This window comes from Hylaeus volcanicus, chromosome 2, assembly GCF_026283585.1.
Source record: "Hylaeus volcanicus isolate JK05 chromosome 2, UHH_iyHylVolc1.0_haploid, whole genome shotgun sequence".
Classification (NCBI taxonomy): domain Eukaryota; kingdom Metazoa; phylum Arthropoda; class Insecta; order Hymenoptera; family Colletidae; genus Hylaeus; species Hylaeus volcanicus.
The window spans coordinates 6,375,344-6,402,088 of NC_071977.1; the positions used below are offsets into that span (position 1 = coordinate 6,375,344).

A 26,745-nucleotide genomic window follows, 5' to 3' on the forward strand; every position below is an offset into this window, starting at 1 on the left:
GCAGACAAACTTTCGTAGAACTTGTTACGAGTAGGCAGCAGCCATTTTGAAATATAACACTCAGGCCTATAAATATTCGTACCCTCTGTGTTTATCAAAGAAGTTTGTCTAAATTAAATGACAGGTTTGATGTTTACATATTTATTATAGAAAATTGATTTGATAACATCGAACTTATAATTCAACTTAACAAAATTTCTTCAATAGATACGAATATACATGGAACTGACTGTGTATTCAGAAAAAAGGAAACTGCAGACGATACAAGTACAAGATTCGTTCCAACAGGGGTGGGATCATTTGCTGAAAGAGAATATAATTATGCTGACTCTGGTTTAGATGCTAAGTAGAAGTCGTTAACCGCGATGCCACTAGGCGACAGTGTCTTCTTGGGGACGCTTGTCGAGAAATTATGATGGAGTAGAGGGGAAGTCATTAGCGGTACTACTTATTGGCTTCTAAATGTGTCGTAGCGCTTGGCTAATGGTGATACAAGAAGAGGAATAGAACTGTTCGCTCCACGACCTCAGCTTAAACTCCAAGCACCATCCTTGCTGTCGAGTCTACTTCCTTTTTAGACGAACTACTTCCTATACCCATCTCCATTGTTCCTAGGAAAGTCTTCACGAATCTCTGTCTTCGCCTAATATAAGCTGAAAACTTCGAACACCGAGTGAAGAATCTCTCATCATCATTCATCCATTCCTGAGACAGCTCTCTTCCACGTGCCTCTCGTAAGCCTCCTTTTCGATTAGGGCGACATTGTGCACGGTCCTCATCTATCCTCTTGTCTTGTCTCTAGTGTAAGGTATGTCAAAAATTTTTGTTGCACGCTCCTATACAGTGGTTGTAAATTTGATCGCATCACCTCTTCGCTGCTCTATCTTCGAAACTCCTAACCCTGGTTCTTCCAAAGTTACCTTTGAAATCCTTCGTTCAATCTAATCGTATACCGTTATCTCCTTCTACTTCGTCATATTTCCAAGTTTTAAGACTCATTTTCCATTGAACATCAATGAGATAACAAAGTAAGTACTACGAGTAATGTTCGGTCTACTAATCAAAACGTACGCTGTACTCGCGAGCACGGCAAACAGGTATAATCGTAATAGTAATTTGCGGTACGTGGCCACAAGTAGTGAACACGCACCTCGTAAACAACCCTGGACGTTGGTTGTTCGAGATAAAAAAGTTCACCGCTGCGGCTGGATGTTTTTAACGATTCACCCTTTGTAGTCTCCTTACGACAAAGTAACGAATTATCGTTCCCGTCAGTGAAAATTCCGAGATAAAAAGACGACGAAACGGGAAACAGAGGGAAGCGATGGGCGGAGAAGGAAGCAGCGGACCGCGGTCTATATTCGCGGCGGAGTTACTGTATTATGCATAATAATTTACGAGCAGCCACCATTGAATTAAAAACGCTGGGAGCAGCTTGAAGCAGCCGCCTACGCCGCTCCGCGCGCCGAAATGTATAAAGCGTATTGGCGTAGACTGCCAACGATGAGATAATGAGATCAGCGTCAGCGACTGACCTGTCTGCATAATTTTACCCGGTCGTTCACCACCGCGACCTTCCGTCCACGAGGTACCACGATGAACGGATGTTTAAGTACCCTGTGCCCATCAAGGCTGCCAGAAACGCGAGCGTGATTCTTCTCTTTACAACGATATGCTTCGCCGGTGGTTGCAAAATCCCAGTATTACAGTCGAGTAATAATGGGACGAAATAGTTAACATCGCAAGGGAGTATCGCAATTCTCGTCGAGGACACTGTTCGTAAGAGCAAACATACGGGGAGCTTAGGGACGCGTTACAACGTACGGTTTGGAAATCGGACAGGATATCCAGATATCGGTGAACAAACTCGCGTGTACAGAATTTCTTGAAAATGACAAACAAATAGGAGGGCCAGCCAGGTACGTAGAGACGAGAGGAACTATTCGTGAAGCGATTGGGCGTTGTCCAACCTCGCTACCAATAAATAGATTTAATCACGATTATAATTACATTTTAGGACCTTTAATTATGCCCGCAGTAAACGTCAGAGGTCGTTACGTCGATGTTATTTTTTCACTTAAAATAATTAGTCGCGACAGCATGCTCGTGTATTTTTATATTATTTTTCGCCTTTTACGGCCACTTTCGAACGCCGCGCAACCGCGGCGCGTTTGTCTCGTAATAACCGTTAAAAGCACTAATAGGATTTTATTTCGTTCTCGTTCTAACGTGTATCCTAGCGTGCTCCCCCGAAAGTGTTTTTCGACGCGGTGCTTTCCACCCGATCTCCAGTTGGAAGTTAATTACCCGCGCGCGGAAAATATCTACGACGCGCCGCAGCGAGCAAGACGCGCACAGGCTTTTCCTCTTTTCTTTACGGCCAATTCGAGCGAAATAACGGCCGACGGTTAGTCGGTTTATCCGACCATTAAAGAAGACGACCTGTTAACGGACGCGCGCCGCCAGCAGCCGCTGTCCAATAAATGTCGTGGTAAACACCCAGTTCTGCCTTACGTGTATATTCTGTCATCCGGTCGCCAAACATTATCGTTTGATAAATAAATTAACTGCACGCCTTTTTTCCTGGTATTCTTTATCCTTCGAATTTCCTGGTAACCTTTATCCTTCACAATGTTTAGGTCCCCTTAAAGAAAAGTAAGAAATCGAAATACGAGATGGAAGACAATCATTGTACGGGTGTGAAAAGTTCGAGAGGAACGAGGACCACGCGAGGATATCTACACTGCTATTATCATTTGCCGTTTCTCGTCGATCGATAACGAAACCACGACGCGATCCTGATCTCTTTACGTCTCTCCGGAGAGACGTCCGACTTCGACTGTCGTAAAGTTTCCTCGACTTCAATGGTTTTCTTCAACTGCTGCTAGAAGAAATGTCTTCCACGCGGAACACCTGGTGTAAAAGATAAGATGACTGAACGATGACAGAAAGGGTATTTCTTTTAGTGTTTATAAAAAAGAGAAAACTATTGAAAACCTACGTAATTTTGCTGCGAGAATTATTAACAATAGTTCGAACGTGAATAATTTCTCATCTAATGTAAACAAGAACAGTGAATGGGACCGTTTGAAAATTCATTGGCTCCAATTACGTTGGTAATGCTAGATATTGATATCGAATGATCCTTGGCAATTGTTTTGAAAACAAAGCTACACTTGCATTGTTACGATGCTGACCACGGCGTATTGTGTTATACCCTAAATAATACCGTTATTTAGAGCTAGTCGATCGCAATTGCGCGAACGAGGCAAGAAATTCTAGCATTGCTGGTTGCTTAAAATTCCATATTTTCGCTCGTGGTCGAGTCTCGTGGTCTTTTTGTAGCGTAACAGAGAAACGGCGATACGGGCCGCAGTTTATCACCGTGTTTCGCGCATAGCCTGAAGGTCGCTGCCAAGAGCGAAATGTAAGCGCCAACAGGAGCACCGAGTCACCATAGGGTCCTGCAGGATAATATTTAGTATTCCCGCGGCGTCGACTGTCGTGGCTTATAATATTTCGCGTCATATTAATATTCCAAAGGGATGCCGGCCATGCAGGCGGCGACTGGGGAGAGAGGCGTCCAGGACGAGCAGAACGACCGGTGCAGCCATTGCAGCTGCACAGTGCCGTACCTCGCAAGCGTCAACGTCGAAACGCACCTCTACCCTCTTGGAAAAATAAATAAATCGTTCGGAGGATGTGCAAAATTTTGATCCGAGTGAAACGGTAGAATTATTTTTTCAATAAATTTCCAACAATTTCCTTCGTTACCAAGATGGAATTTTTCAAAAATTCCAAGACAGCCAAGACAGCCAAAAACAGCCAAGAAACCGTACAAGGTGGCATCGATGTTATATACAGGGCGTACAAACGACTGTCTTATGCATTCGCCGCGGGGATCGCCGGAGAATTACGTGCAAAAGTCCTTAAATATTCCTGCATGCGCGTGTCTCGAGCGAGCGCGTAAATTTTTTATCCCTTCGACGGAAAGGACGAAGCAGAAACACCTCGTCCCTGGAAACCATCTCCGAAATTGCGAATCCACACAAATTGCTCGTCGCAGCGCGTGGCTGCGCATCCAAGAGAATTCGATCGGATTAAACGAGGCCGGTTAATTAGCGCTGTGTCAATAATTACACGCAAAAAGGGCAGGGACAATATTTGCCGCCTAATCCGCAATTCTTCTTTGCGCATTCGGCACGCAACAAAGCTGGAATCACCGAAGCGTAAACATTATCCAATCGTTAAAACAACGGGTCACTCGCTTTTACCGTCCAGGCAATAACTTGCGCTCGCGTCCACCGCCCCGACAGAGTTGAACAATTACTTTGTGATTACTTTTCTAGTTGATTGCTGCAAGTAATCGCAATGATCGTGGTTAGGCTAGCGGCAGCTCTGCTTTTGTACCGAACGTACGTTCTAGCTCTGCTTGCGTACATTAATCTTCCATTTTTCTGCGCTCGCTTTATACATTCAACTCGATCGAGTGAAATATTTAAACGGATAATTGTACGAGAAGTAAATTATGATTCGGCATCCATTCGTCAATTCAATGGTTTCCGTATCATTTCGTAATTAATTTCCCTAACTTATTCAACAAATGTATATTTAACTAGAAAACGTTGGTCGTAATTATCAACGTCCATTTGTTCTTGATTGAACTTGAACTTCTCGATTCGATCGCGGCAAAAGGTGTACCTATTGCGTGATTAACGATTAGTAAATTAATCATGTCCGACGATTACATTAAGTCTGATTACTCGTAATAATCATTATCAATTACACGGTAATCGCAATCATTAATTACTGGTTCGATTATACGGTAATCATGACGGTTAATCATTAATGAAATTAAATTTTCCCGGGTACTGGCAGCCGACGAAAACACAAAACGACGAGGTAACGACCACGGTCGAATCAATTTTCAGCAAGCGAATTGCAAATGAATACCCGTATCCGATGGAAATCGACCGCGGCAAAGAACATCGATGCGTCCTCGAGAACGGGGGTGAGCACCCCAACGTGATTACAATCCCTTCGTCTCAGGTTATCACTGTTCCTTCCGTCCGTGTTCTGTCCGCCTCTCCTCTCGGCAAACACCTTCGTCACCGAGGCCGTGTTTGAACGTGTCTCGTGAACACGTGACGATAACGTAACGACGTCAGGGCGATTTAACGGATTCCCAAACGACCGAAGAAACCATTCTTACGATCTTTGATTCTTTCGTGGTGAGAGTCTCGTTAGAAAGGTGATCGAGTGCCCGTTGAAAGTTTCTTGAAAAGAAAAATTAATTCATATTTTAATTATCAAGAATTTTACAAAGATATAAAGATAAAGGAAAAGACCAATAAAGATTCCTCCTAAGACGTTAAACATCGATCTTATAAGATCGACCATATATGGTATTGTACGCAAAAGTACCTCAGACGGTCTGCTCAAAAGTACCTGAAACGGAGGTAAGAGTAGAAGGAGCTCAAGTGTACCGGTTAATTCCCAAACGATGATGGGAGCCGACTAAAAATGTTCTCGAGGGAACCCGAATTCAAGCGGTACGAGGCTAGCGAAAGCAATTCTGACAGGAAGCACGCGAGCCACTCGTTATTTCCCTCAATCAGCCCCTTCCTTCTTAGCATCGCAATTATCAATTCGAGATCGTGACGCGAATCTAACCAGCCGAAAATTGATTCCACCGCGACGCGCAACACCGGGCCGCCTAAACGGTAGGGAACGCGACGCCTTTAACAAGGAGAACGCGAGAGAAGACGCCAAGACGACGGGAGCATTGCGACCAGAACGGAGGAAGCAAGAGCGTGGGTGGAGAGATTTAAAGGGAGGCGAACAAGCAACGGAAGGGACCAGCCTCGCGGTAGACGAAGCCATTTACGGCCACGTAAGCGGTTTCCATTGTCTATGGGAGGTATAATGGTACTCCAGTAATCTCGCGGTGATGCGCCGCCACCGAGGCCGATATTCAAATTACGCGCCTCTTACAAGTATATACACGGAACCGCTATACCGACCCTTCCGGCCAGGAGCGTCGGCCACGGCCAGCGCCGGAATATGTACACCGGTGCTTGTTCGCCAGTGCCGTAACTACGAGACCAACGGGGACCTCTCCGCGTTATCGACCGGTAATGCGGTGACCGGGCTAGTACACAATTAGCGATATCACGGCGTAATACGAACTCTCTGCGTCTGTGCCCAGGTTTCTGGAGTCCGAGCTATCGAGTTTCCACCCGCGATCCAGTCACGAACGAGCCGGGCTACCGTCACCGCTAGTACGCGAGCAAACTGTTCGACGAATATTGCACGATACCCTCGCCTAACTCCAGAGAGAGGATGGCGAGTAGCTGGCATTCAAACTGATACAGAAAATAAATTCGAAAAATGAAACGTTTGAGAAAATGATCTACAAAGCTAACGCGTAACGAAGATGATGAACGAGACGTATCGAAATAAACTGAGAGAGTAATAGTAACTATTGGCGTAGAGATATGTAAGAAAAATAAAATAGTATAAAATGCATTTTGCATTTGACCGACAATGTAGCGTGGACTACGCCTATGCGGTGTGACCGCTCGAAAGAAAAGGAGACTCTGGGAGGGTAGCAGAGGCGGTCCGAACGATGAAAGTTCCTTGCCTCTGTCCCCTTCAGTTCGTAGGTGCCTCGCCAACTCCTGAACGATATACAATACCAGTGGCACAAAGAGTTAACTAGTGTTTGCGCGAAGCAGAGGTGGGATTCGGTGACTGCGAGGTATGGTTGGGGCGATACATCATCGCACGTCCAGAGTCATAACGTGACACGCAACACGCGGGCGCATCAGTCATTTAGCCACAAATGGAATCTGCTTCCTTCCTCTTGCAGCGTTTCCGCGCCTTGTACGCGGCATTTTGTGCGTCCACGGGCATTGTACGCGCCTGTGAGTGCGGTTACTCGTCCGGTGGAGGAAAGGGCGAGAGGGCGGCAGTAACGAGCCGCCACAGGCCAGAAGCTCATATGCCCCCCTTCCAAATTCGTAAAACCGCGCGCTACAAGCTGCGATGTTAATTGATGGCTCCAAGGGAGGAATATCAATAACGGCCGAGTCTGTTTATGAACCTGTAAATGTTGTTGTTCCGCGGCGGGTTCATCAGTATTAATCGGGACGCTGATACCACGAGCCCCGCAACGGGATGATTTATACGGGGAGCTATTTGAAGGAACCACGATGCAATTAGAGATACGGCTCCCACGGTTAGCAGGGAGCTTGAATCGGTGTGGAAACTCGATGGTTTCTCGCGGGGTTAGTAAGAAGAAGAGGGTGATCTTTTACGACTAAAACAAAAATCAAAGTTCCTATGCAATAGGTTGTTACATAAACTACTCCTGCGTACCTTATTAATTAAACATCAATTTCGCACGCAGGAAACTCTACGAAGAAAAAATTGCCGATAGACCAGATTCCAGCGACGAAAAAAAGGGCGTACTTTCATCGAGACTTCGAAACGTCGACGCGGATAAACTTTCTCGGAAAAGGAGATACGAAATCCTCTCTCGCGACTTGTGTCTCGCGACGCGATACACCCCGAAGATGTCGCGCGTTAAAGGATTATAAATCGACTTGTCGGATCAACAAGTCACGACAGGGAAGGAAACGTGAAAGAAACCCGAGGCGAAACGACGGGAACAGAAATCTTGTCATTGACAGAGCCCGTGGAAATTCCCACGAAACTTTCGCGAGCAAGAATTTGCCGGGCGTGTTAAAATTCACACGGTCGAGCACGCGAGATAGAATCGAAGCTCTCGGGGCGGAAAAATTTCACGGAAGGACGCGAGTAGCATACGTGACCCCACGAAATCTTCTGCAGGCACCGAAAAGAGCCCGACACCTTTCGACGGAATCAGGCTACCTGCTCGTGGAGTCTGTGCAGCCTCTGCTTCGTGACTCTATTCATGGCTGTTAGAGTCTCATTTTTGCTACGATTTTCGCAGATTACTTTTGTATATTTCGAAGAAGATCTAAGTAATTAAAAAAAAAACTAATGTTGAGTCATTCACGTATAAAGATGCTGGACTGGAGATTTTAAAAAAGATTGATTCGTACTCCAGGCAAAAAATTGCGGAAGACACTTTTCCTCTTTCCGTTCGTTGCCGCGGTGTTCCCCCTTAATGGACTTTAACGAGTCCCAAGATGTAGAGGAAAGAAAGGGAGGAGAGAATCGATAGGGCTCGCCGTGGTTAAATTAGAAAACTCTCCGGAGCCCAGTACCGGAGGAATATTTAAATTAGGTAAACGCCCCGCGCCGAGGCCTTATCCTTAATGAGCTGAATGAGCGATCGAGTGTTTTCGGTGATCCTCTCGAACAGGGGTTGCGCATTCCCGTTTTCGCTTCGCTCCTTTCCTCGAAAGCGGCGACACGCTTTTATCGCGTCGTACCCTCTTCGAGAGTAATTCAAAACAATTTTCGAGAGGGAGGAGGGTCCAGGCCGCTCGACGCAGTTGGATCATCGCTTGTTCTAACCCGAGATGATCCCTCCATAAAGTATTCAGTATCTTGAATTCAATGAGCACCGGTTCCATCCCTTGCTCCGAAATACCATCTAGATCTAAACTTCTCCCTCCATTTAGGTCTAACAGTTTTATCGTTGTGCTTCGAGTGCACTTCCGTCGTAAACGATTATAAAGATCGTTGATGAAGGCAAGGAAATCTTATTTCACTTTTCATGGAAAGATCTGGAGCGCCGTGTAAACCATCCACGAACTTGAATATTCCATTTACGCGGAGAATACCTTCCTACTAAATTAACCTTGAATTAAATATTTATATTCTTTTCTGCACTTCGCAGACTAAGTGGTCCGCTCTTCCCAAATATGTTCAACTAATTTATGCGGTGTAGGTTTGTTGATAGAAGCTATCTCGCTAATTATTTTAACGTGGGTTTGCGGTTAGGTGGCGCGAGGTCAAAGATCAACGCACGTTTGATCTCCCCGTGAAACAAATTTAAAAGTTTCAAGAGCGAACGTGCTCGGCTCGTGTAAAAAGAGTTAACGATGATGAAGTCATTAGCTTGTCAGCGGAACTAAAACGATCTCGTTCGCGACGAAAATGGCGAATTAGATCCAAACTGATACAGTTTTGTTAGGAACGTGTTATTAGTGTATTAACATGCCGCGTTAATGATGACCGCGGTACATGCCACTTTCTATGGTCATGTAAACGTAATAACGTACATCAGCGCGCATAGTGGCACAGATGATTAATATCGAGCGCTGTCCAATGATAATACCGTTACACTAACGTTACAGTAATTATTCCTACTATAACACGATGGATTATTTTCTGTCGAATGAATAACCAGACAACCGCGCATTGTTAAATTGTCGCGAATCGAACGGCCTCGCGCCCGAAATCCACCATAGAATCCATGAATATCGATACCGTCATTTTCCTCCTTAATGCACGGTTTACGCGAAACAAGCGCCAAAGCAACGCGTAAAATGACAACGTGAAACAAAACGTTGACCGCTTGACGACCTGAATGCACCGTAATTTCCAAACGCGTCACCAGCTTTAAATTAAATTGAAAATCCTCCGAATCCGACGACATTTACATCTCAAACACCGAGTGTACATCGACGGTATTAAGTAAAAGCGCGCCTTTACGGGAATTTTTCAAGGAAATTACGGAATTCAATCTCGAGGATCAACCACCCTCCGAGAACTTCTTCATGAATCTGACTCTCAATTAATATGATTAACTTTCGCCGACGGTCCTCGCGTTCTGCGTCTGTTTCCCTCTTCGTTACACCCGTAACAGATATTGGATAACCGAGGATAAGGTATACGGTAGGCATCGAACCTTTCTTTGTGCCATGACAGGGTGTGCCGAAGGCAAGGAAGAGCAGACAGGGCGAAAGAGCATCTTGGGTGTGGCCAGACTTGCATCGAAACCACCTAATGCCCCGCTTCTGCTTGTGGATCACACCTTCGCTTCTTTACACATTTGCGTAAAGTCTCGACCATACTCTATGAGACCTTGGAATAAAGACAAACGCCTGATAAGGCCACCGTGTAACGATCATTCGCCATGTTTATTGAATTGAACAGTGAAATGATACCAAGTAAGTTTGTAAAAGCTACCAGAGGCTCCATCGTGATTGCGACGTAATCCGAGTCATTGCTGGAATCGCAAAAGCGGGAACGTGGCTTTAGGGGTCTAGGCTCGGTCCTCGACTCGAGTCTGTACGCACCCTTACACGCGATCAGACTTCATAAGCAAGCGGGGCTCCGGCAGTCTTCGAAAGCAAACAACCTTGCGCTTCCCCTCGCTCTTTCTCGAGCAGTCTTCCTCCATCTTTGCTCCCGTCCCCGTCCTCTGTTAACCTCTGGTTTCTCGTGCTTCCAGCGTTCGCCCTCGGGACTCGCGAATCCTTCCACCTTAAATCCTCGAACACAGATGCCAAAGGTGTTCCAGACCAGCGTGCACCCCACCGAAGGCAGATCCTCCCCGAGTATTTTATATTCACCTCAAATCATGCATATTTAATAGCGGAAGCGGCTCGATCTGCTTTCCCTAAGAGTTAATCGCGCCACCGCGCAGCACTGTAAATATCCTCGGATAAATCTTCGCTGCATTCTCTGCTTCCCAATTTCTGGATCTCCCTTGGCACATCTCCATTCGCGACACCAGCTCGCGAAGGCCAGCGGGGAACCACTCGACGACGCCGTGAATAGACGAAACCACGGTGGAAGATATTTTTGTTAACCTCCACTTCGGTTTTGGGTTTTCAATACACCGCGGTACGCGTGTAGTCGACTCCCGTATGTGATAGAATTTGAATATACGGTATTGCCATTCAGGTTATCGCAAGCTTGGAACCGAGTTGAGATAAGCGAAGAACGAGGTAGACGAAATTTGATCGCTGTTATCTCGCCCTCGACTTCGTATACGCCGAGGACCAGAATGAGGTACACCGAGAGGTGATCGGGATAACTTTGCGACAACCTGACAGGCAATACTGTATAGTGCATGGAACAAATATAATGACTTTCGAGAGAGACCCGCGGAGCGGTACGCGATGCGATCCTCTTGTTGGAAACACGTCGACAATGGAGGCTTTCCCCGCTGTTGACTACCAGCCCTGGTTATTGTTGTCGCATCTGGGTTTGGTTCATTCTGGTTTTTTTAAGCGAACAACCTTGCTTTTTCATGAATATTAACGTCCTCCTAAGAATTGTGTTAGAGACGTTTCCTACTCGCTGTTTCAACTGTAACACAACAGCGATATTTTCCGAGCGTCGAGCGAGCAAAGAAATTTACAGCAGCAGGAAAACGAGCGCCGACTGATTCACGGTAGCACAAACGCTGGCGATAAACGTCGACGAGGCTTTGCGCGTGACGCATTCATCATCGTTTCTCACGTGGAGCGACTGGCACAAAATTAGAGGGAAAATGGGACGTACGCCGGATGTAACGCGTCGAACTGTCATCGGGAGCCACGTCTCGCTCGAACGAATCGTTCGAACAGAACCAAGCGCTGTCGGTCTATTTGTGACGCGCCTATAGAGGGTCAGTTAGGCACGACGGTGCACAAAAGAGCCGATTCCGACGCGTAGGTAGCCAGGGCCAACTATTCGGGAAGAAAAATGTTGTGCAGCCGTTCCCAGCGGGTTCAAAGAACATAATGTATTTGCGCTTCGTTGATTAGTTTACACGAAGTAAACTATAGGTCGGGTCTTCGAAACATGGTTGACGAATGCAAATCAGGTCAAACATTTCTTTACTTAACTTTCTTCAGGAATGACAATAATTCTTTCATGTTCGAGATAAACGGTTAAGTAAAGTGTTTGTGATTTCAGGGTACGACCGCGAAAACGAAAGTAACTTTACAGATGGAAATGCGATATCGATGAACGAAACTAAATTTGACAACAGTATACGTATAGGTTCCGCGGAAGTTATCGGAAAAAATCGAGCCGGTAAAGATAGGCAAAGATACGATGGTTCGAGTAACAGCCGCTGGGGCGAATCCCATCGGTGTTCTCGCGGTCGGATTTGACTTTGCTCAACTTGCGTCAAGTTGTCTCAAAGACGGCTGCACGTCGCGGATATCAAAGGAAGTCTCGTTTTAATGAAACCCAATTATGCGTCGAGGTTGCGAGACACGTTGGGGACGAGTTTGCTTAAACAGACAGATTCGGGACAGCGGACGAATAATTACTTGAAGTTCGGAAGACTGTCACGATTAGGACGCGACTTTCCCTTCGTGCTGCGATGAAGCTTATTCTTATATCAGGACTTGAAATGCTTGGGATCGCTTCGTTTCTTTAATAACTTCCCACGAAGCAGTGTACAAAATGAAGGTAGAGAACAGATACAAGGTAAAACCTAGGTACAAACGTTTTCCAAGGATCTAAGAATTGACGTACCTCGACTCCAATTCGTAGTAAGGGCACTTTTCACATACTAACCCCAGCATACCCTTTATCGTTACGTGGAATCTGCTGTTCGAACGCAAACTAGTTTCGAATCGACCCACTCGAAACGCATTTCCCCGTGAGAGCAGCGGAGGCAAGAGGCAAACGGAGAAAAGAAATTAGAGGCGAGAGGAGCCTGGAAACGCAAACGGAACAACGAACGGTCGCGGGATGCCTTTATCAGCCTCCGGGGGCGCGCGGTTGTTGGTTCGGGTCGAAAACTCCTGCGGATATAAGCAACGGATAAGTAAGTATCGCGGCTCTATGAAAAATGCAACGCTCGAGTTATCGTCGACGTGAATTTTTCATCGGCGCGAGTCGAGCCGCTGCTGCAGCCGAGGCTCCGCTCCCTCGTCGTCTCCTTCCGTTTTAACCAACCCCTTACTCACCCCTTTCCTTTTTTTTTTTTTAGCCCGGCCACTTTCTTCCGCGACGCGAACGCGAGAGGCGGCGAAAAGGAGGGAAAGTTTCGAAGTGACCCCCGTCGACGAAGAGGAAACTTCGACTGCGACAGCTGCTGCGATTTTCGGGATGGATATGGTCCACCCTTCGGAAGGAACGATTTGCTTAAATCGTAATGCTTCTGACATGCTTATGGAGAACACTATACGAATAATCACTTCGAGTTTCTTAGGAAATTCGGAGACCTGCTTTCCAATACGACGCCGACGCCGTTGTCTCGGCTAGCAGCAAATCGAGGAAGCGTCGCTAAACTCGAGGTGAACATCCGCGATACGAGCAACTTTCGTCTTTTGGGTTCCAGACCGAGGTATTCAGGAGCGGGATCCGTTGTTTTCAATTTCGGTCGAAATCGAGCCACTCTGCGGCGATTTTACAGGAAACGTTGCCGAACCAAGCTGCTTTTGAGCCGAAAGAGTTACATGCTCGACTAACTTCGTCGCAGACTGGGGGGACGAGTTTAGTTCCAAACTCTTGTACAACTTGCTTCTGCATCTTCGCCTGTTTTGCGTTCGCGTGCATTTTTTAAAGGGACGTTCTTTCGGGCGCTGTGATGTATCTTCGAACATCCTCTATAATTCTCTCGCAGTTCTGTGACAATTGCGCCACCGCTTTTTATCTAATACTAGGACAATTATTCCATTTTATGGGATCCTCGAAGTTGAAAATCCACAGAAACTTTGTTCCTCGCGTGAGACTAGCTATATTTTTAAACGGTCGTTCTCCAGCGAAACGTTCCATGCCGCATTTAGACCCAAGAGGCGCGAGAGCAGCACTTGACTTACGTATTCAAATACCTCCTTGGAAAGAGACATTATTGCGTAAGATAATTAAACGGAGTCGCTGGAATGGATAAATTAAATCGTCTACTATTCCTCGACCCTGTAATTAGTCGTCTACCCAAAGTGCACTGTCAAAGAACATTTCCCCGTGCTCCGTTATCAGGAGACAAGCTGTTAATTAAGTGGACCGTTCCCCGTCTCTAGCAGCAGATAACACAATCCTTGGATAACGAGGGGAACACTTTTGTACAAGTGTGAACGTTCGATGAGTCGGCCATCGCGAGGAGATTAGAAAATCCCGATGAGACGTAGCCTGCTAATGGCCGCGCTAAATGGAAGTGAGTAATTACGACGGGAGGGAAGAGAGCCTCGCGCTCCGGAGAGAGCCCTTCGTCGTTTTGTGCGCGATTCGCGAACATCGCGCACTTGACTCGAGAATGAGAAAGTACCTGACAACATCTATGGAAGAATTCGCGAAACCTAGATACGAATGGAGGTCAACTTGCTTAAGCCGGATGAAAATTTCGAGCAACGAATGCGAGATAAGCAGCTTATCGATCCGTTACCTTTTTACTACTAGAGTGTATTAGGTCGTTCCATATGTAATATCGTTTCTTACGTTACTATCAAAAGACTTTTCTTAGACCAGATATAACAAGGATATAGAAAAAATATAAATGGAATCTTTTATCACACCCACCACATATTTTGGACCTTGGACTAAAATATTCATCTGAATTAAAAAGCTATTCGCTATACCAGACGGATAACCGAGTATTTATTTTGTTAATCGTAGTATCTTCTTGACAACGAAAATTGTTCGAGTGTAGCCCTCGGAGGCGTTCTTCTCGGCTGCCAATGATAGATTTAGTGGCTTCGATGCGTACAGAAGCCGAGGAGTGGAAAAAACGAGAAATGGGGGAGGAAGAAGAGAACGGAGGCGAGAAAGATTTGTCGCGAGCATCGAAGATTGGAAGCGCGAGGAGAGGTCATGGAAGCAGAGATAGGAGAGCTTCGAGGGAGCCCAGCTAGGAGAAATTGTACGAGGCGTGGACGGGTTAAGTTATCCGTGCGTCTCGGGATGCGCGCCGACATTATTTCGTATCTTACAGGACACTTCGAGCAATGAGGACGTCCTGCTGTGTGCATGCTGCCGGAATCCATAACGAGGTCTTATCTATCTTAGTCCGGCTCCACCCTTTTCACTTCTTCCTTTCCTCCTTCCTTCCTGGCTATTCTGGATCTTCTCGCGCTGGATCCGACTATACACGTGTTTCTTTTTAAATTACAATCCGTTCCACAGTCCTTCGCCGCCCTGTTTCTTACCGTAAGTAATTCCCTTAGCTCGTAATTAAACCTGGAGCACTAAGGCAGAGTGCTGCATCGCTCCACTCATTTTTGTTCTAGCTATTTCTAAGACACGGAAGCACCGCATTAGTTATGCTTCCATGTAATCTGACAGGGGAAATTCTATCCGGTTGCAGATCTGGACTTGCTCGAAGTGCTCGCCCTATTCGTTAGCTAATTAATTTAAACTCTACTTCCGCTTATATTCGTAGATGATGAAAAATCCATAATGTTAACGAGATTATGTATATATTCACCTTTGCGTTATGATTTACGTCTCAGATAATCGTAGTTATTCTTTTACGAGAGTCGATCACCTTAAACACACTCCACGTGGAAAAACAGTTCGTTGTTCGGCTTGCATCGATTAACGCGCGACGCACGATGCAGTTTGCCAACCGGGGCACCGCGTAATTGCAGGATTCAGATGCAATCTGTGCGATACGCGCGATTTAGCCCCCATATTTCATCCAGGCCCGGCTTTTCTCGCTCCGATCGGGGAACAACTTTTTCAAGACAAACGAGCGCCGATTACATCGCGACAACACACATTTTCGTACGAAGGACCGTCGCTATTTTCCTCCTCGTTTCTTGCACGACCCACAAAGGAAATTCTAAATTTACAGCTACGTCGGGTTTAAACTTAAGTTTTGGTAAATTATAAACGTCGACCTACTTCCAATAATAGAAGACACTTGTTTTAACCCTAGAGTCTTGTCGAAACATTCCAAGTTTCTAGAATTCGCAAAATGAAATGAAATAGGTGGAGGAGAGGCGGTTAAACTTCGATGGTAGATAGACCTCGATAATTAAGAAATTAATGAAACGAGAAATTCGTAACGGTGTTACGAAAATTTGCCAGTCGCTCGGGAAAGGAACGTTGCAACGGGATGCGAGTAATCGCGACGGTTTCCACGGTTCCGCGCCATTTCCGGCGAGTTTTAAAGCGGGACATGCGCGCGCTGACGAAGCTGTACTGTACGCGCCGCGGACCGCTAATAACAAACCTCGCAGGGTGATTACACGGCGTGATTTCGCGCAGATTGGACGAGTGATTAATTCTTGCGGACAATCCGCGCCGCTGCCACCCCCGCGGGCCGCTCAGTCGACCAGAGCCCACCCGTATTCCTCTGTTCGTCGCCGCCCTCTGTGGATTTGTCGCTCGTCCCCGACCCCCTGGCAAGGATATTTTAATTCCGAAGCGGCGGCGGAGCGGTTTGAAACGGTTATTAATTCGTGTGTCGAGGGTCCGAGCGTCGGCCTAGCCAGCAGTCGCGGGGTTCGTTCCAATGGCCAACGGGTCCGACGGAGACGAAAAGGGAGACGATGCTCGTAAAAACAACCCCATTGTTATCGCCGTCCCGTAGCTCGTTTCCCAGTGGGTGGCACTCGAGGGAAAGAGAAAGAAACGGGGAACAGAGTTTCGCGTACAAGTCGCGGCGTGGACTGCGTTCTCTCAACGTACAGTGGCCCATGAAAGTATTCGACTAACTTCGACCTAAAAGTTTAATACTAGTCTCATTAGATCCGTGGACAAATATAAAAATCGTAGAAATGATATATTTTGTGAATGAAACCTCGCGGGGTTCCGTTATAAAATGTACAGTTAACAAGATTCCAATGAACTATAGAAACACAATAAGAATAATTTCGCGAGCCCCACAAATGCACAGGTACCTCCGTCTGTTTTTCATGAAATATTCGTCCCGCGATTTCGACGTTTCTGATGTTTCTACGGGAAACGCGGACGGATTGATTTTCAGCTGCCGTTTTTTTGCGGCGGGTGGAAGCATTTTTTCCAACAAACGATTTCATACCCGTGCGAGATGGACTCAACGATATGGGATTCGATTGTCTAGAAACAGCTCGCGTTGAAGAGATTGGCGGCGCGGTCCTCTTTTCAGCATTTAATAGCGAATGCTCGTCTCGAACCCTCCCTTTCGACGTGGCGAACGTGGTGGTCCGTCAAGTTAGTTTGCATACAATTTCGTGGGAATATTAAAATGGTAAAAACCACTACCAATTCGTTGCATACACAAGTAAAGATAAATATGAACTCCGATTAAAAGTATAACGTACCATTCAATTAATCACTATTTTCCAAACGTATCTAATAGGTTTACGCATCTCGTGGATATCAAAAAATAATAATAATAAATTCCCTTTGGCAAACGGATCGAAGCGAATGACGGCGTGTGTTGATTTCGCGAGGTGAACGATTCTTTTGGATTGATTAATGCCGAGCCACCCTTCGAAACTGTTTTGCAGTCCTCGTCTCGTCTCTCTCTGATCTAGAGCAGCTCGTTTCGCAACGACAGACCCGTCTCCGATTTTATGCCTCGTTTGAGGGCGCACCCGTCTAACCCCTGCCTCTTCTTTTGCTCTGCACCCTTTGGGGACGAACGGCTCCAACCCTCCATGAAAATCACAGAACACGAGACTCGCGGCGAATGGTCTATTTGGTATTTAAATAAGCGTACGTGTACGCTCGCGTCGTCTCGCAAACGCAACGGGACAAGTTCACCGAGCTTCTTTTCAAGGGAACCGGGACCCCGATCCTTGGATATTTATGAGACGAGAAAGGGTACGGTCAATTAGACCGTGACTGGTAAATATGCTGATCTGAATAACGCAAAGCGTCCATCGAGAAATAGAAACAATAATGAACAGAACGAGAGACCGACCACGGCGTCTGACACGTGTGCTCTCATTCCACTTGCCGGGCGACTTCCACGCTACGCATTACTACTTGAAAACACAGGTGCGCGCTGTCAACGATAACTTTATTTGAAGTTTCTTAACTTCAGTTTCGCGAGTAATAAATGAATAAGAGGAAACCTAAAGCTCGAACAAAAACGCGGGTAATCAGGACTATCTCTATTATTAATTTGATTTGTTTCACTGCAATGATATTTTCGTAAATAAAAATACGCTTGCAACCAAGAATATGTGAGCATATAAAGATCAGAATAAGGTCAAAAAAATATCTTGCACGGAAAACAACAGCGTTTGCGACAGCACGCAGCATGCACTTTGAATGCACTTCGATGCGTCACCAGTTCCTAGCTGGAGGCGAGGCTGCATGCTGTGCGTGCTCTTTTAAATCAATTCGACGTGCAACATGTCGCGTCTTTGCAACCGTTGTTTACTTCTGCGGGCACGTACAGAGGAGTTGACAGGAAATTCAATTCGATCGCAGGATGAAATATAACGGTCGACGCAAATGCGCCCGAAGCTTACGAAGCTTTAAACGCAATAGTAACGCGCAATTTTTACCACCGATGAAAATTTACTTTCGAAAGCGAGGCGAATACCTTCCAGCCGGGCAACACAGACGCAGACGAAATATAGGGTGATTTTAGAAACTGGGGCAAGCTGTAGAGTTTCATAGAATGTGAAATATCTTGTAACGCGTTACACGTTTAATGGGCATGCCTTAATACTTTTATACGAGGAATAGCGGGGAGAAGAGATTTATTTTAAAGAAGATGCATGGTTCCATTTCAAAAAGAAGTATCGCACTCGTGTGCTGCAGCAAGAAAGGAAATTATATATCATCAAACGAGTTCCTATTCCGAAATTCTACTTTTTCCAGCGTACATCTCAGTTTGGAAAAGTAGTACAGCTTATTCCATTTTTTAATCGATAAGTTGAATGACAATGTTCAACGACTAGAAATTTATTATCACGATAAAACTAATTAACATCATCGCGGTCGAAACCTTCTCGTGCGTTACATTTTATTTCACTTACTCCCTATTTGCGGAGCATCTCGACTCGAGCCCATTACGCTAACCGCGTTTCTGCCTCGAAATGAACTTCTGTTTCCACTTTTATTCATAGGCGGGCAAAGTTTGAGAAGCTATGGCCGGCAAAACAAGACGAGAGAAGTTTGCCTGCACAGCTCGTTAAAAACGTACCGATGAACAGATTACGAGGGTTCAAGGAAACCGGTCGATCGATTTCTCGCTCGCCGCGGGGAAAACAAATGCGCGACGTTTACAAAGACCTCCCAGAAGAAATACTTTTGCGAACAATGAAGAGGAAGACGATGTTTCCAGTTCTAAACAAACCTTTACACATTGCGTGTTTCTGTAGACTTGTTTGAAACCTGGCACACTAAAAAAAACCATAGTGTGTAGACGACGTTTGTAAAAATAGGATCGCAGACCGGGGGTTAAATGCTCCATTTGAACGCTAATTTTGGTGTATCAATTGAAATCGTTGTAAAGACGTCGTAGAAAGGGAACGGATAAAAGTATCGCAGTAGAAATCGTAGGCAATCGAAACGATGGAGAAAACTGAGATCGCGGGCGTCCTTGATTCGTCGATTCCGCCGATAACGAAAGCCCTTGAAAATAAAGTTGCCGGCTTCTCAAGGGAGAAACGACCGAGTCAATATTGTCTTCCCGTACTAAGCGCGGTATAGCTGGCTAGAACGAGGGAGAACGATGCAGCGCGGGAAACTTTATATATCTCGGTGCGTAGTTGCGAACAAACTTAACAGAATCCAACAATAAGGCAAAGTTCTGTCTCTTCGCTGTTTCCTTCTTCGGCTGGCTAAAAATAAATACACGGGCAAACCTCATCGGTCGCGTCCACGACGAAAAGGGACTCACCCGTTCGATCATCCTAAGCTACGCCTCGCTTGACGCGACGGAAAAAGAAAAATCTCTTTGGCGTCCGACACTCTAAGCCCGCGTGGCTTGAAATATTTAAGGAATACGCTTCTTGGGAACGGAAACGCCAAACGTCACCTTTTTTTTTCTCTTTTTTTTTTGGTTAACGTTTCGACCTAATCTGTACGGCTAACTGCGGTCTACCGTTTATTTTAAATTAAAAGCGCGACCTCACGTTTCGATCTCTGCTTTAAGACTGAATAATAATGCTTGCAATTAATTCGGTTCCGAAGAAACTAAGTCTTGAGACACGCCTTCCCCGGCTTAGGACGCTTTTTAAACTGCGAAACAATCGCCGGTTACGATCAGAAATTACCAGACAGATTGGACGTTGAAACTTTATTTTAATTGGAATTTAAACCCGAGCACGATGAAGTAGAATCGTGTACTATATAATAACGTCGCGGGTTCGAGTTTGTCGCGTGCTCGTGGACGGCAATGGAAACCGGCGAGACTTTTCGAAAGTATGTAACTTTCAGAGACTCGACTATGGGCCAGGATTAAAGTCTCAAGTATCCGCTGCTGGACTGTAGCCGTAGACCTTGCCGCGATAAAATCTAATGAGACGTCGGAGGGACTCGAGAATTCGACCAACTAAATTACAGATTCTCAACCCTATATCTTTGTGCCGTCTAACGTTCGACGTCCGACCTTTTATTAAGGTTTTATTAAGGGCCAGGTCGAAATCGATTTCTCAATTTCGCCTGGAGGGGGGGGGGGGGGGGAGTCACCTCTTTTTATGGAAACGTTAATTCACGAGCATTAGTGTTTACATCAACGACGAACCATTCAATTTGGCGTTAGATTTGCGGGATTGTCTTCGTGACTCTTCTCGAACCACGATTTAATTCTTTGCAGTCCATTGGCAAATAAAGAAGAAGGCTCGAGTGTTTCGAGCACGCCTTCGAAATGGTCGTTATAAGGAGATTGCAAAATATAAATTCGACCTAGCAAGAACGGAGTGGTCGGGCAGAGTCGATACGAGCCGCGAAACTTGATCAGCTCCGCTTGAGAAATATCGACAACAAATAACTGACAATGGAAAACCCATAAGGGCCATGAAAGAGAACGCCGAGCCTTTCCCGCGGAACACGAATCGCACTTCATTCTCTTCTCGTATGGTCGAGAATTTCTGCAAACTTCAAGCTTGGGAAAAGAGGACGAAATGCTTTCGAGATTGAAATCGAGTTTAACGGAAACTTATGCGACGAGAGCTACCAACTTCTATCGAAGAGAGACGCTTCAACATTGGCAGCCGCGAACCTTTCGTTTATTACAAAATTTCGTTTCTATATATCGCAAACTACATTTTTTTTTTTTTTTTTTTTTTTTTTTGTATCACAGACCTATCGTCCCCTATCACGCCCCAATGTGTTTTTAATACACAGTGGAAATCCTGATCTAAGCTTACCCGCTCCGAAACAAATCCAAGAAGAGGTGCTCGAAAAAGGGACCGATGCCGCCAGGGATCTACCGCGTCGAGGCGAACGGAAAAAGGTTAAACGCCGAAATTCTGGGACGAGACGAAGCCCCCCAAAAAGGATTGGCGAGGACTAACGTTTACTTGGGTCGAGAGAAGTCTTTTGTGAGGCGATAAGAGTCGAGGACAGAGAATACGCCCGCATGGATATATCGTTTTCCTTTGTCAAATGTGCCAACGGTGCACGGCTGGCCGGCGTATCGTTCGCATTAGCCTCTTTACGATCGATTAATTCCTCGGTTGCGGAACAAAACATCTCGCCGTGTGAACGATCTATAAAGTCGCCGGCGGCGCTCTCCGTCACGGGCTTTTGTCGACACGCGCTTAGACGACAAAGCGCGCGATAAAAATACCTTCATAAAAACCGCGATCTCAACCCAGCTGACTGCCGGCTCGATCTCGAGCTTTTGCGGTTGAATTTCAAGCCCGCCCGGGAATTTCCTCGCGATCAGCTTCAACGCAACTGAATCACACGCCTCGATGTCGTCACACGATGGTCCACAGAGCGACGCGTCTCTTTTTCCACGATGGAAACACGCGGAGCGATTTCAATTAATACTTGCATGTATCAAAAAATAGTCACTCATCGGCACGAATGGCGTATATTAATTGAACCGTGTATAAAGCGTACTCGAAACGAATTAAGAGTAGAATCAGTACCATATATGGTAATGTACCTGTAGACACCTCTCTTCCCCCGTATAACAAAGTGTGTAAGTCAATTACTAAATTGAAAAAATGTACATATCCAGTTTTAATTTATTTAGAATTGTTCACTTTGGGAAAACAGTGAGCAGGCACAGCAATTTCAATTAAAACTCGACATCGAACAAAGAGTATTCGGTCGATGTATTAATCAATACATGAAGTGTTTTAAAAACAAAGCGGATGCACAACCTCTGTACTAGAAATACTTCAACTTCGAAAAATGTTTACAGACATGATTACTATCTTAACCCATCGTTATCATTTGCGATGGACAAAATAAAATTACAGATAGGATGTCTCGAACGACTCCAATCGGTGGCGATGATCGCGCGATTCGAGATCCATTTGGAGCAGCGAAGATGTTGAAGGTTTAACGCGTTTCGTTCGTGCGAATTATCGGGCTCGTGTCCCGCGATTCACGAATTAACGAGGCTGGCTCACGGGCTAATGAAAATGTACAGTTAAATTAGCAGCATCGGCCATTTGGGCCTTGGCCAAGCGTGTAATTTACAAGCACAATAATTCGGGCGCAAAGTTCAGGCCGGAATTACCGGAGGAAGCAACGCGACAGGCTTAACGAGCACCGGTTCATCTTTTACTTTCCCAACGTGTTATTGGGTACAACAGAAATGCATCAGTGCCATCGGACGAAATTTCACCTCTGCTCGCCAATGTTTACCATCTTGCGATGTTTCCTATCTCTCGAACTGACTCAGATATTTAGAAAAAAAAACTTCATACAACATTCCAAACGTACAAATGCGAAGCAGAATGCTTCGCAATCGATTTTGCTTTACATCTCAGGAGTATTTTACCTCCGCAAACAACGATACCATCGATGCTGTCGTTTTAAAATGTTTGATCAAAAGTTTTGACTAGTAAAAGTGGAAAGACTCGCGGAGTACTATCCCAACACCGGAAGCGTGCACGCGCCGCGCGAAAACAAAACTGTATCACTTACTTTTTCAACGATCCAGTTGCGAAAATCCTGCTGGTCACTGGACGAAAGTTGTCAGCGATTTCGCAAGATGTCCTCGATGATTCGATTAACTGCTCCGAAACAGGTCGAACACCGTGGGCGGTAAGCACCAAAACAAACAAACGTCGATCGTCACGTGCCACACAGAGTAACGCACCACGGGGCTTCCGGCCGAGTCGATTCTCCTCCGTGAACAAATAAAAAGCACTGTACGCGGTCGAGGACAACCGTTATTGTCACTGCCTCGCACTGATAACACCAGTATCACCTTTTCACGTCCTCTATCCTCGACGAGGGAACGGGCTGCGTCGTCCGTCAGCAGCAGCCAGTGGTTATTTTGGCGGGTTCGACGTTCGCGCCACTACGGTCGCGCCATTCTCGCGTGGCGGCGATTATCGAACGTCGATCATCAATCGCGCGAAACTCGACCGCCAAAATTCGAAGTCACGACGACACGCGATACCCCGTGAAAAAAGTTTCGTGCAGTCGATGCGGAATGGCGGCGACCGTGAGGAGACAACCACGAGTCGGCGAGCGCGTCAAGAGAGAGGAAAAATCGACGCGAGCGTGGTTGGTAGGCACGAGTAGCGAACGACGAGAAGAGGTCGAGAGAGAGGAACGACCGACGGCGGCGACGGTCGCGTGGTATCGATTCGTGGCCGTGGAAAGCCGGCGAGGCAGTCGAGATAGAGAGAGCTTTTTCTTCGCCGTTCCCACCCTCTTTTCCACGGTGTGCTCGTGTGTCCTCTCACTCTCCCTCTCTTCCTTCCTCTCACTCTTCGTTTCGAGCCTCGTGCGATGCGGTCAGCGCGCGTCTCCAGATTTTTTCGCGCACTGTCGAGTCTATCTACCCGCGAATAATAATCGGCACGGTCGAACGTTGACCTCCCCGGTCGGCGAGTTATTTACGATCGAGCGTGATTGTTACGTTACGACCACGACGGCGAACAACGTGCGTACCGATACGACGCGTACGTGCCACAGAAGACAGACGCGTCTCCCTCGAACGTCCGGGTCGGACTGAACGCGGCGGGGCGATCCGGAGACCCACGGAGTCGTTCGAGGTACCGACTACCCCCACTCGGAGGAGCCACGCTTCGGCTTTCCCAACCCTCTCGTCCTGCGCTTTCCTACCCCTCTACAGATCCCACCGACCAACCCTAGCGATGGCCATTCGACGTTCCCGCACCGCGAGCTTTGGAGCAACTTTTACTTTTCCAGTTGTTGCTCCACTCCACAGTGGGACTGTATTAGAATTAACGCTGACAAGTTTTTTACAGATATGTTAATTAAAACCTTTTCGAAGGTAACGAGACTACAGTCCTTCGAATTCATCTCACCTTCGAGTCTGTCTAAAGCAACGGAGATATCAAGTACCCATTCCACCCCTTAAGAGAAGGGCTGAGTGAATTCTTCGACCGAGGTAAGCCAATAGAAATGGATCCGGCTTTTAGGCTGGGAATTGATGCAAACGTACTATATCGGTCGCGAATAGAGTTTATCCATTTGTCGTTACGCTTAGTTTGACTATTAACAGCGAGAACATTTGATACGTTCCAAACTAATATCGCGAAACTCCCGCTACAACGTCGCTGGCCTTTCCTATTAGGTTGCTGCATACGACAGAGATACACCAGAATCTCGCTGGTAGCATGGAAACGGGGCTGTATATTTCTGTAACTGATAAACTTGGTGTGTAATCTAGTCCGCGGAACCGTACTATATTTTCATGGGTGAACATGAAATCCATAAATGGCCGAGTTAGGTTTCAATCCTCTGGGGTATATGTATAAGCAATTCCTGTTTAGTAACCACAGAGTGAAACGAACAAGAATTGAAAGAAAGCGACGAGTAATTTATATTTTACTTCGAGTTATCTATTCTTTTTAAAATTATTATATTTAATAATTTCTGATGCGAAGAACAGCGATACCTTGACTTACAAGCACTATTCTCTGTAACAGTAGCGAGTATTTCAATTCAAAGGAATAATTTTCAATTTCATTGTATCTCGACTCGACCAGTTTCGAGCCCCTCGCTACCTGCACCTACCCTACTGTGTTCCTACTCTCTCTGTTCCGCTCTCTTTTGCTGTTGGTTCCCTCTCGCTCCACCTCGCGATCTCGCTTTCCCTACCTATATTTCCCTACCCTTCCGCGTTCCTCCGTCCGTCTTTTCTGTCGCTTTTCACCCTCTTTCTCTCGCAACTCTCGAACGTTGTGCCGTGCGTTTTCGGAGCAAGCTGTCTTCGTCGGGTCCGCGCTCTTCCTTTGGCCCTTTTCGTGCCACCTTTCGCCCTTACCTACGAGGATTTTAAGGCCCGTTCAGCCACAGTGTTGCCAATTTAGCGGGAGCGCCGCTCTTGACAGTGGATGAATCCTTTTATTGATTTCGTTCCGAGTAACACCTCTTTTCTTTCCGCCTGTACTCGCGTCATCCGAGCGTGCCCTTTTGTTTTCATCGAGCGTTCCGTGACTCCAAATCCGCTACCTCGATCTCGGATCGCGGATCTAGAGACCCAGGAAGTGAAAACCGCACCCGAATTGCACTTGCAAAGCGCGTGTAAGCCAATTATTATACAAGGTTTAAGGAAATCAGGTCCACCAGCAATTCTCGAACGAAACCTCGACAACTTCCGTAACAGGATCTAATTACATCTAAATGGATAAATTTTAATTAAACTCGCGACGTTTGTACAGAGAACGTTACGGCACTTCACGTCGTCGCTGGACCACACCGCGAGGATCAAGTTTTGGTACATTGCCATGGCATCGCGGATCCGACGCCGACGCCCCTATCCCACCCCAGTTTCTTTCTTTTTTAATACATTCTGTCACTGATATATCGCGCGTATCCGAATCGCGCGAACGGTGATTTATGTCGCTCGTTGCGCAAGAAAGATCACGAAGTCGGTTCTCGAAGCGACTGCCGCGCGAATACATCTTGCGATCCAGGCCACCGCCGGGGAACCTAAATTCACCAATCGCATAATGGATTCCCGTATATATCTTTGGGGCTTGGCCGAGCGCGAGTGAATCAAGATTGAGACGAACGAACCGAGAGCTCCCCGCGTGGTCGATTGGCCGAATCGAAGGAGGCCAAATGACGACAGAGAAACTAAAAACTGCCGAGGGTTCTGTCGTTGTTTGATAGAATTCAATGATAGATCCAACGATAGAATTTCAAGTGCTTTACTCTTTCCGTAACACAGAACACCCCCTTATTTTTCTCTGTCTGTGGCCTCGCGTACCCTCGCATACAAATCTATTTCGCAGGACACCCAGCGATGAATTAACCGCGTAAGTCGACTTCTTTTCACGCACGATGCGTGCAACGGGCAATTAGGAGGCGGCGGGGTTATTATTAAACATGCAAAAAGTTTACGGTTCCCGACGCTGCCTCGACTTTAAAAGTTTTTACCACGGACGGCTCGGGGGCCACGGTTGCTTCTGGAATTTTTTCCATAACATGTTTATTAATCGCGAGTTACATCGTGCTTCTCAACTTTTCCATGCCGGAGGGTGGTCGGAGGAAGTCCAGAAGAGGGATGTCCGCAAAGGGGACTGGGCGGAAAAATCAGAACGCTGTCGAAAAGAAACGGCTAGGAGGGACTTTAAAAGCGAACGGCAATTCCGAGGTCAAAGGCTTCGGACAGGAGGATATCGACACGCCGTGAGAGGACTGCAGCCGATAGGGTGAAAATACATTGTACGTTCTTATGTGCACACCGTAACCGTCCGTCCAGGCTTCCCAGCTTCCTCGATCCACGAAATAAAAACTCGAACGCCGTGCCCAGGATTGAAACGGTCTCGCAAATATCCTAGCGATATTCCCGTGTCCCTCGAG

The 26,745-nt window shown here is 46.4% G+C and overlaps 1 protein-coding gene across 2 annotated transcripts in view; it reads right to left on the reverse strand.

The window, feature by feature from the left end:
* The window catches only part of LOC128872615 (uncharacterized), a 273,873-nt gene extending 249,958 nt beyond the window's left edge, over positions 1–23,915 (reverse strand). For both annotated transcript variants that reach the window (XM_054115480.1, XM_054115477.1), the window contains exon 1: positions 22,882–23,915. The gene's annotated coding sequence lies outside the window, so the exon portion shown is untranslated. The remainder of the gene's footprint in view (positions 1–22,881) is intronic.
* Positions 23,916–26,745: the final 2,830 nt, after the last annotated feature.